Source organism: Numida meleagris, chromosome Z, assembly GCF_002078875.1.
Source record: "Numida meleagris isolate 19003 breed g44 Domestic line chromosome Z, NumMel1.0, whole genome shotgun sequence".
Lineage (NCBI taxonomy): Eukaryota > Metazoa > Chordata > Aves > Galliformes > Numididae > Numida > Numida meleagris.
Genome location: NC_034438.1, coordinates 61,552,397 through 61,564,613, shown reverse-complemented (window position 1 = coordinate 61,564,613; position 12,217 = coordinate 61,552,397).

Sequence of the window (12,217 nt, the reverse complement as noted above, 5' to 3'; positions counted from 1 at the left end):
ATTCACTTTTGTTATTCAGCATTAATGGTAATATGGAAATCCTTTATCTATATTGACAAAAATATGTACTAAATATGAAATGTCATTTTTATTAGCTAGTTGTAGACTTTAAGGCATGCAGAATGGTTTCTGTAAAAATAGTTCTGTATTCATTTTACATAAGTCTATTAAATTATGAATAGGGATTCATGAAAGCAATCTAAAAATCTGTCTAAGTAATTCTCCTGTACATATGTAATACTCTGGTAGACTACTACCAATTCCTTCAACTCTATAACATCTGCACAAGTGGCAACAGATTTCCTACTATAAAAATCTGTGAGTTTTCTATTCCCTTTTCTAGCTACTGTTGTCAGAAGTGCTATGATACAACCTTGATTATAGCATCTATTCTTCTAACTTTATCCAAATCATAGTGGTTTACAGAAAGAAGAACAGAAAAAGAAGAAAAACTGTTGATTGAACTTGGACTTAAATGTAATGTAGATGAGCTTTTCAACTAAAATTATGTCTTCTTTGATTTAAACATTAGCTACAGAATTTAGCTACAAAGGAGGCATATAATTTTATACCAAAGAAAAAAAAAAGAAAAAAAGATAAAGAAATGCTACTTTAATCTATTTCCTTTCTCAGTTTGAATTCTTCTGCAATGAAGAATAACCTATTTACTTTAATGTTAGCAATATTTTGTCCCAATTATAATGAAAATACATTGATACTTATGCATGATTTTCCTCTCCAGACTTTCATCCATTTTTCTGAGATGCTTCACTTGCTTTGTCTGAGACCAAAGAGAAACTCGCCCTGTGCTGACTCAGCAGAACTCAAACAGAAATCATTGCAGAAAGGGGAGTTAGAAGGATGGGTTGAACCCTACAGAATTGGAGCAATAACCTACTTTACTCCAGTTCCACTTATGGACAACATTTGTTTCCTCTTATGGCTGAAAAACATCAGCTGGAGTAAAAATATCAGCCTGAGTAGCTCCACTGGTTTAAAACCATCAGTTTGAGCAACTCACTGAGGAGAGTGCATGATCACCAGAGATCTTTGTTGAAGTCTCATAAATGTTCTAGAACTCCTAACTGTCCAGATATAAGGAAGTTGCTGCCTTGAGGGAGGTCTTGGACCAATTGGACTAAAAGTGAGTGTTGCATATTTGACTTTGTCAGCTCACTACCCATGGATCAAGAGCCCAAAACTGAGACAACACCAGATCTGAGGAATCGATGAAATCTGTCTCTCTCTCTCTTCTTCTCTTTCCTGTTGATTTTTATTCATTTTGATTTAGTGTTGTTGTCTAAATTTTTCTATACTGAAATTCATACAGAAGTTGTCCTTTTCCATTAATAATATTTCACAAATACCTTACTTGTAGCATCTATTTAAGAAGATTTTTGCTCAAAAAGAATAACCATCAGTGAGATACAGAATAAAATGATAGGAGCTTGAAAAACAAGCAGAACATCAGATTAATCAATTTGAAAAATCTCCAGCTGAACAATTGCTTAGGATCACCTAGTCCTATTTTCAAGCAGAAACAATTTAAAATCATGCCTTTCGATGGGAGCTACTGATGCCAGACTCATCCATCAATGAATGAGAAAGTACATATAAAAAATAATTCTAAAAGGTGGTACATCTTTACTAGTAAAAGTTAGCACTGTGGTTTATTTATACTTTTGCTCTCTCAGCAATGCTCAGAATTCAGTTTTGTCCAGACAGGAATCTGATATTCAGATTTTTTAGAAGTGTACACTGGTTATTTACCTGAATAACTGAAAGTGATGGAGTCTACTGTACTGTTTCTTTGCCAGGAAAATTTTCTCTTAGAGTTTATTTCTGGCTGAAGTTCTATGTGACTGAGACAAAAGCTAGAAGATTACTCCTACACTTGGAGGAAACTTGTGTGAATATAAAATTATATACACAGTCCACAGTGTTAAAAAGGGAGTGAAGAAAATTTTGAGCTGAAAGCTCTTGTTTGATGTCATGAGCCTAAAGAATAGTACTGTTTGAGATTACCACAATGGGATTGAAATGACTTTTGTGATACTGAACTGAAAAACTTTTGTATAAGGGTAAATATACTTGTGAATGGCAAATATATAAACTCTCTAGGTTCTGGTGAGCAGGACTATGAGTACTGGTAATTATTCTGCATCCTTTGACAGATCTGGTGATGAAAAGAAAGGACAGGCTTTCTCCTATTTAGAACATAAACTGGAAAAAAATCTTAACAAGAAGGATTTTAAGCGTAAGGAAATGGAGATTAAAATTCTAATCAAAGCCAAACCAGCTTATTCATGAAATTAAGAACGTAGTCATCAAAGATATTTAGGCTTCCAGTAATATGATAAGCACAGAACTTAGTTTCCTCCATCTGCAGTCATTGAAAACTGTAGCTAAGAGATGCTTAAAAGTTTGAAGTGAACACAATGGAAAATTTAAAATCACAAATCGAAGTATTCTTTCCTTCTCTCACTCAGGAACTCGTTATATATGCTAGATACATATGCAAAATAGGAACATTTCATGTGTGACTGTCGGTTACTCATCTCCTTGCTTCTATATAAATTTTAGTAGTAGTTGTATTCAGTTCCTTTAGTTCAGGGCTTGAAGATACGATCTCTCTTATTAGAATACGGCAGATTGAGATTAGGAAGGAGAAAAACAGAAATACAAAAGTAGTATGAATTCACTTTTCTTGCTTTTTGAAATTATTAACTATTATTTTGATTTTAAAATATATTAATGAAATTGGCAGAATTATATGTGGGGGATTGAAGTGTAATGAACCCTCCTTGATTTTGTTTTCACTGACACAAAGTATAAGTGGAGGTAACAGTTTCCATTAGGAAGAAACATGTTAATAAGAATGAAATGGAAAATGGGATTTGTTTGATCTTCTGTGGTACACAGGAATATGATGAGACTGTTTTTCCTGGACAAGCCTTCCTGACATAGTGAAATTTTGTCTTTGTAGATCTTAATATCTTCAGATATTTATCCAATATTTCTCTGTTTCACAAGGGTAGCAGTTAGTCCACGCAGATTCCAGATCTTCATTATTATCACACGTGCTGTGTGGATAATTTCAGGCTCTATAGGAGTATTGTGTTTAGCTTGCCTATGATTTATTACAAGTGTCATGAACTGATTTACTGTAAAATTGATATGTGCAGTACATCTCAGTTATTGCAAATGTGAAGACCATTGGAGAATGCACAAATTTCTTGCTGAAAAAAAAAAAAAAACCCTGAGAATTTGAACGCAGTCAATTGAGTTCAGAAAATGCCACAAAACTTAAGTGAACTTAAAAAGATGTAAACTAGATCAAGATACATTGCATTCTACTTGCTAAATTACACACAATTAAAATGATTTGCTTTCTTAATCCATAATGGGAAATTCAAACCAAGTCAAATCACGACCACCACCAATAAAAGTAAAACAAATGACAACAACAAAATAGACACTTTCTGACTAAATGTGAATACAGAATTGAATACAATCATGTTAGTACAGTAAATAAAATAGAAAGATTACTGACCAGTCATGTCTCCAGAGGTGTATGTGAAAACATATATAAATATAAATATTTAACTATTTGAAATTCCAGTGCATTAGGATTTGGGGAGGGAAAATTTGAAGATAAATTACGTGTCAATGTCAAAGCACACAAAGCTTTCATACTCGCAACTTGTTCCAACTATACAGTTAAATATACAATTAAAAAAAAATACAACACACATACACTGCAAAAATAGTAAGAATATCAGTGTTTTAGAAGAGTATCCTAAACTTATTACAAACATAACACGCCAAAGCCCTTGCTTAGCTAGTCATTCTGAAATGTCAGAGGATCCTTAAGACTGTCATACACATTATATCATCACTTAAAAGAGGAAAAGAGAAGAACCTGAGGCTCCTGATGGACAACAGGTTGGCCATGAGCCAGCAGTGTGCCCTTGTGGCCAAGAAGACCAATGGGATCCTGGGTGCATTAAAAAGAGTGTGGTCAGAAGGTTAAGGGAGATGATCCTCTCCCTCTACTCTGTTCTGGTGAGGCCACATTTAGACTACTGTGTCCAGTTCTGGGCTCCCCAAATTAAAAAAGGTGGACATCTCCTAGAAATAGTCCAGTGGAGGGCCACAAAGATGATAAAAGTCTTGGAACATCTCCTAGGGAAAAGAAGACTGAGAGGGGATCAGATTAGTATTTATAAATATCTAAAGGGATGTGAGAGGCAAATGGATGAGGCCAGGCTCTTGTCGGTGGTGTGTAGCAACAGGAAAAGCAGTAATGGCCTAAAAGCCGAACACAAGAAGTTCCATACCAATGTGCGGAAGAACTTCTTCATGGTAAGGGTGACAGAACACTGGAATAAGTTGCCCAGAGAGGTTCTGGAGTCTCCTTCTATGGAGATGATTAAGACCCATCTGGATGCCTACCTGCATGACCTATTGTAGGGTACCTTCTTTGTCAAAGTGACTGGACTCGATAATCTCTGGAGGTTCCTTCCAACCCAATGCATTCTGTGATTCTGTGATACATACCTTTTGTGCCAAATGTGCAGGAGCTTTGAGTCTCTTCTCAAATAAAAAATGTTTTATAAACCAGTTTTTACAAGTCTTCCACTTTAATGAAATAAACTTTATAACATTGAATTGCCATGAGCATCACAGTAAAAATAAGCTGTCCAGTGAAGGGATAATGTGGAAACAAGAACTGAACATCATCAAGGTGTGCAGTACTAGAAATTGATGAAAAAAAACCAACATTTTTTTTTAAAATTTATTTTTTTATAACTGAGATTGTTTGGTTTGGAGAAGAGGAGGCTCAGGGGATACCTTAATCACTCTCTGCATAACCTGAAAGGAAGTTGTGGTGAGGTGGAGGTTGGCCTCTTCTCCCATGTAGCTAGAAATGGCCTCAAGTTGTGCCAGGGAAGATTCAAGTAGGATGTTAGGAAAAATAATTTCTTCTCTGAAAAACTGGCTATACGCTGGGCTGCCCAGGGAGGTGTTGGAAGTCACTGTCCCTGGATGTGTTCAAGGAACATTTAGATTTTGTACTAAGGGGCATGGTTTAGTGGGGAAACATTGGTGGTAGGTGGGCAGCTGAACTGGATGATACTGGAGATCTTTTCCAACCTTATGGTCATTCTATGATTCTATGATTCTAAATCAAGGCTCTCTTACCACAAGTATGTACCTGCTGCGGGCCATAGGCCACCAAAGAAAATAAGAGAAAACAACATATGCTTTCAACTCTGCTTCCATGGTCATATATTTGACCATATGCTATGGATTATTGGATATAATATAATGTGTCTGACAAGCAATTTTAAATTCTCCTACCGGCCATGTCTGTCACATCCTCTGCCTTAGGATAGACCAGAATTCAAACTCTAGGTGAGGAAAGGAACTAGGCCAAAGCAGCAACTGGTGTCTGCTATAAGAGACAATCCCTTCATCAAAGAAGCAGAAGGCTGTAGATGTTTTATTTCCCTTTCATCATGTTTTCTTGGAAAAGGTAAAACAGGGAAGCAGCAATAAAGGCACATGTTCTATAATTGCACAAGCAGATTTTACTCCATGAAAGGTAGTTAGGTTGGAGTTTCACCTTGCAGAAATTTCAGAATGTGTGAGTAATTTTTCACATTTTCAGGAGAAAAAACAAGCTGTTATTTATTCAGGGCACACTTTAAGATTTCTTTCCCACGCCTTCTCATCCACACTTTATGTCCTCAAATGCTTATTTCCTAAACGCTGTCCAGACTTCCTAAACACTATCCAAATGCTTCAATACCCTTAGAACTTTTTCAAAGAAGATTTCCTCCTTCCTGAAACACAATTTTTTTCCAAGATGTGTCATGGTTTTATGATTTTTGGTATTTGGTATTCCACATCATAACATCATGTAGAGTATGTACCTGGTTCTCAGAAGAGAAGAACTACTACATTTTCCAGAGGACTTTGCTGCCCTGTTACCATTTTCCAGTGAGAGCGAAAGATAAAACTGTTTGCAGATCACGAGATGCTTTCTTCTCATCCTGTCTCTCATCCCAGCAGCATCTCACTCCCCAGCTGTCTCACCACTGGTATTAGAGTAAGGCCTGCCTTGATTTTGGACACTCTCTCATTTTATTGGATTTATTAGCTTAAATTGTAATTATATTGTATTATATTGTATTATTTTGCATTCTGATATCTTATTTACTAAACTAGTTTGTTTCTCCTCAGATCATTGCCGCTGTTTTGTTTTTAGGCCCATCTCCCTACCTTTTTTCCTTTTCCATTTCCCGGGATGTGGGTCCATGGGTTCCCCACCCCATTCATCATGGAACCAGGCCAAACCAGTCCGTAAACCGCTGACAAACATGGAATGATTTCTCATGTCCAGCAATTCAGCCAGCTAATTTTTCTACATCCACCTGGGTGCCTTTATGGAGGTCTATGGTTAACACTAGGAGTCCTATGATTAACATTAATCTGCCTTTCTTAAATAACCCATTCACAGTTAAAATTGTCCTTTTTCAAGACAAAATAATCAATCATCTATACAAACTAAAAAAAATGGATAAATAAAATAAATTTTAGATATTTGATACTAAGTAAATAAAGATGTTTTTATGTTTTTGAATGATCTCCTTTATTACATTCATGGGAAATTTGCAGAAGAATAACTTAAATAGAAGAAAATATTTTATGATATTGCGGTATATGACTTTCTCTGGAAGACATTAACATTCAGAGTAAGAACAATTTCTTCAACCTGTGTTATTACCTTAAACCTAACAGTGAAAAAAGTGGAGAGAAGGAGAAAACACTGAGATTGTTGTGAAATTAGTGAAGTAGTAAATAATGAAAGTGATAGAAGAAGTTTCAATACGCTATGATCTTATTTCCCAATTTATACATGGATGTTAATTTAAATATTATTTGGAATCTTTATGTCTTTACTGTTCTGTACTTTTACAATAAAATTACAGTTACTGAGTTTGAAGATGCTGCACTGCAGATGTGGGAAGTATTAATCTAATTTATTGTTAGACACATTCTCTTATATTTTTTGTTACTTTATATTCTGTAGATTTCTTTAGTTACTTAAATCTTTCACACAGGCTAAAATTTCCCATTGATTTTACAATAGTTTCTACAGTTGGGGAAGAATCAATCAAGCTAACAAATAAATAAGTTCTACTGTGAAAGTACTGAAACACTTAAGCATGTAGAGGGAGGAGAGATTCTGTTCTACTCAGAAGCATAAAATTAGCAATCACTTCTGAAGACTTTGCTTTCTCTGTCCTTCTGTTCACGTGCTGATAGTTCTCTTTTCCCATTTTTCTTTATGGCATTCACATAATATGGGTACCCAGAGTAAAAAAAATCAAATAAAATGATACAAGTTATTCCACATAGGTCTAGTCTCATATTTCCATCACAGAATGTTACTTTCTTCCTTGCTGCATTGGCAACAGAAAGAATTTCCCATGGGCTTGCAGAAAAACCTTTTTGTGAATTGTTCAATTTCATAGTCTCTGAATTGTTTTTATCTTTCATTGAAGATTTCATATGATGAGGCAGAAAAAACAATCTCATGTGCTAAACCCAACAAGCACCACAAAGCTCATTTGGAGAGTTTGAATCTCAGGTGAACAGCTATCTGTTTCCCCAGAGAGTATTTTTTTTCTGCTCTCATCAACAATAACCTGTTTATCACGCTCAGTGTCAGTTTCTCCTCCAAAATTTGAACTCATGATTTCAAACACACACAAATATTGCCTAGGGTTATGATCATAAATCTTACTTAATCCATAGCTTGTAGCTCCCCAGGGGTTTCCATATAGGCTCAGTGGCGAAGCTTACAGTATTTGAAGGTGAGGTGCTGAAAGCTAATGCTTGTAGAAAAGGAAAAAGAAAGGTAGTATGAGAAATATTACATAATTGGATAAAACCAATTTATTGACCTCTTTGTTTGATGATAATGTCAATATGACTTTTAATGAATAGGAATATTCTAAATAAGCCAAATTGGAATAAAAGAAAATCTTCAGTCATAAATCTGCTTGCACTCATCTTAGTTTGCTGGGTACATGCACCTGGTGATGGAACTACTCACAACATGCAGTTAGTTATCTTTGCTCTTGAAAAGTATAACATTTGTACATTGACTCTAACAGGCTGGAGACAAATAATACTAGGATTAAGGAATAATGTCTATGAAGAAAACATTCATAATAACAGGGTTTGCACTAATCTTTAGCAACAATTCCTCAAAATTTAAATATGCATATTTATTGTTCACTCTATGAAGGTTTTTTCTTAAAAAAAATATATATATATGGTAGGCTCAGGCTCTATTTGGTCAGATGGAATACTATATGATAATAGGAAAAGTCTTCAGGGATTTTTCTGCTTATTTGTAAAGAAAGCGTTAAAAATACTAGTAATAGTTCTACATACAAATGACTATGCATTTACTCTCCAGGTTAATTGATATCAATTTGAAATAAAAGGTTATTTATTACACTATCTTGCTCTTACGCATATTGTGTTCTTTTTCTAATGGCTATGTAATGCCATATTACTACATCTTCTCTTTACACTTTTAGTGTTACCATGATTTCCAAAAATGGCTTATCATTTTGATTTGAAATGTTTTTAAATACAAATATTTATACGAGATACATATGTGAAAAAGTGGTATTTTTAAAATCATAAAGAATGAAAAACAGTATGTTTTCTGATGTGGAGACTATCACTTTTCACTTAAGAGGAAAGAAGGCACAAGTTACTTTCAAAGGTGATAGAGTACATACTGCCAAGCAAATTGATTCTGAGGTCTGTCTAGGGTTAATAAAAACAGGATTTTCAGGAAATTTCAGCAGTTTTCTTGTTCATAAGCATCATTCACCCTTATGTAACAGTTTACATATCAAAACATAATAAAACTAAGCTAATAAATTGGGTTGACGTTGTAAGAATACTCATTGTAAATGTACCTTCAAGTCAAAATACATAATATCTAATAAAATCTATCAGTATTATTCCATATATATTTTAATCAATATAGCAATTCCACTGAAGGCTTAGCTTATCCTAAACTACTCTAAATTTTTGATAATGTGTCATGGTTTTATGATTTTTGGTTATCAATATTCCACATCATAACATCATGTAGTGCACTGGGAGTTAAAGAGTTAATTTATTAGCTTCAATTTTAATTATATTGTATTACATTGTATTATATTGTGTTATTTTGCATTCCAATATCTTATTTAGTTTGTTTTTTCAAAAAACATCGTTGCAGCTGTTTTGTTTTTAAGCCCATCTCCCTTCCCTTTCTCCTTTCCCTTTCCCGGGGTATGGGTCTGTGGCTTTCCCCACCCCATTAGTCACAGAACCGGGCCAAACCAGCCCATAAACCGTTGACATAATGAATACACTTTCATCCTGGAAATAGAAAAAAAATGTTTCGTAGGGTGAACTTTCTATCTTCCTGTTAAATTATGAAGAATTCTGTAATCATTTGTAGTGTTTAAAAGACCTTTAAATAAAAATAAATCAATAAATATTAACATCAAAATAAAAAATCAAATAAATCAAATAAATCAAATAAAAATAAATCAATAAATATTAACAAACCAACATTTCAAAGCTATCAACAACAACAACAACAAAATCATGTTCCTGTGATTATCAGGAAAAAAAAATATTATTATCTACACCATTTGTAACTGTAGCCACATGGATTCTCTTCTACAAATATCAGAAATTTACAAAACTTTTGTACTGAAGATCACTAAGAAATCAAAATAATGGATAATTCTGTACACCTTAGTTTAGTTGAACAACCTGAGAAACAGAAAACGTAACTTCATCTGTCCTTGGCAAAAAAAAATATATTGTTTTTCATCTCACAGAATGACAATGGATCCATTATTGACTTCCTTAACTATTTCTCCACAGTGTTTGTTATTTTTTCAGACTATGCTGGGTGTGTTGAGAGTCTTTTGGGGTTGATTCACTATATTCTCTGTTATCTTCACCTCTTTTCCCTTTGAAAAAATCACTGTGAAGTCCAGAACATTTTTATGCATCAGTACTGCCAGACACAAGTTTTTAAATACTATGTATTAAAAAGTACCACTTCCATAAATATTTTAAATTACAACAACTGGAGTTAAATTTCAAAATATGAACCTTACCCATGACTTCTAGTATGTCCAGTTTCCCTTTTGATGACCATGCAGTTATTTGAAAACAGTGAATAGACTTCTCTCCTGCTACACTACTCTTCTGGTTGGAGAGTGAAGAGTGTTTTCAGCATAAGAAAGGGTAAGCAATGCCAGGCTGTGGCAATGACAAAACTGTAAAGGCTTCTTGAGAAGCCATTATTTCATTCAGGTGAAATTTTACACAGGCTGAGGCAAAACTGATGAATGGAAAATAACTCAAACAACTGTAGTTGGAAGTATCTGCTAACTGGTACATATTAATCACCCCAAAAAGTGAGAAATCTACTCAGTTACAGGTGTAATTTACTAAAATAAGATGTTGTCCCCAGCATACAAGGAATGAATGTGCAAGAGGCACAGCTTCTACAGTTGAGATGGAAGAGCTTATCAAATGATAAACTTCATGTAGTCCATAATGTAAGATTTCTGAAACACTGAAAATTAACACCTACTGCCTCGTAGTTTGTCCACCTCACTTCAGATCCTACTTTTGGCTTGGAGTGGCTGACGTAAGTCAATATGTTGACAGATAGATGGCATTTGTTCAATTCAAATAACACTCACCACGTTGACTTTTGTTCCAAAGCTCTGAGAGGTTAATTGAATGTATATGAAGAATAAGCCATATTAAAATTGACCCTGCTCTAATGCAGAAGTGCTAAGCCTCTGGACTTAAGACTCCCCCATTTTGTGCATTAGACTGAATCATGTAAGCAGTTTAAAGGAGAAAACGTTAATAGAATACAACTTAATTTTTAGATTTGTGTATAAAAAGGAATTTCAATACTGCAAAGTTTAGTGGTTTCTATACATATCAGCAGGAATAAGCTTTTCTCCATGTGAAATAGTTACACTACTTAACTTTTTTTTCTTTCTTTTTCAATTTGGAGATTTAATTATGACCTTCAAAAGAGAATTTACAGACAATCTAATGTAAATTTTAGGGGATCTATGTCACCCTTCATTTTAATTTCAGTTGCAATATATTTGACTTCTTGTTTGTATTCAAAGTAAGTAATGGTATAGTCGTTGTATGCTGTATGCAGTAAGCGGTTATGATATAGCCTGGAACATTTATGCTAAGTATTATGCTTTGTAAAGCATCAGATTGCATAAATAAGCAAAATAAATAAGAAAAACTAAAACTATTGTGGATAGGACAAACCATCCCCCACACTGATACCTCCCCCTTCCTCCCACAGTACTAAATAAAGTTTCACTCTAAATTGGAGCTAGCTTGAGATAGAAGCAATATAAGTAGACAGTGTATAGTACATCATTGAATAAAAGCATTCTCTTAGTTGGAAAATATGCTCAGATGATTTTACAGGGTGTACAGTTGCAATCTGTTGAAAGATTGCTTCACATTTACTGTAAGAACATTTCTGATTGTATATCGCATTTCAGTACTTTTCAGTTTTAGGGAATTTTAAATTACTTCTCTTTCTAGGATGATAAGGAGTTTAACTCTTTGAAGCAGTTATTGTAAGCTGCAGAAATATGGTTTTTTTTTCTTCCTTTATTGGCAGTAGATAAATTGTGGATAACATATGTTTCGTGGCAATATAAATTCAAAATATGTTAATAAGGTTTTCTATAGTGTGCTTTACTCATGTTTTTTTTATAATGTAAAAAAAAAGGGGGGGGGAAGAAAGAAGTATCATATGTCTTTATTGCTTTCTTTACTTTTATTCCACATATTTTCCATTAAGCCATCCTTAATACTTCAATCTCATTTGAACTTGAACTGAAAGCCTTTCTGCAAATCTATGCATATATAAATTTGAAGTCATAAAATCACAGAATGCTTAATGTTAGAAGAGACCTCTGGGTCCATCTGTCAAAGTCTGTGCTCAAGCAGGGATGCCCAGAGCAGGGTGCCTGGGATCAAGTCCATGTGGGTTTGTAGATCTCTAAGAAGTCTCCACAGCTCCGGAGAGGAGAGGAGAGGAGAGGAGAGGAGAGGAGAG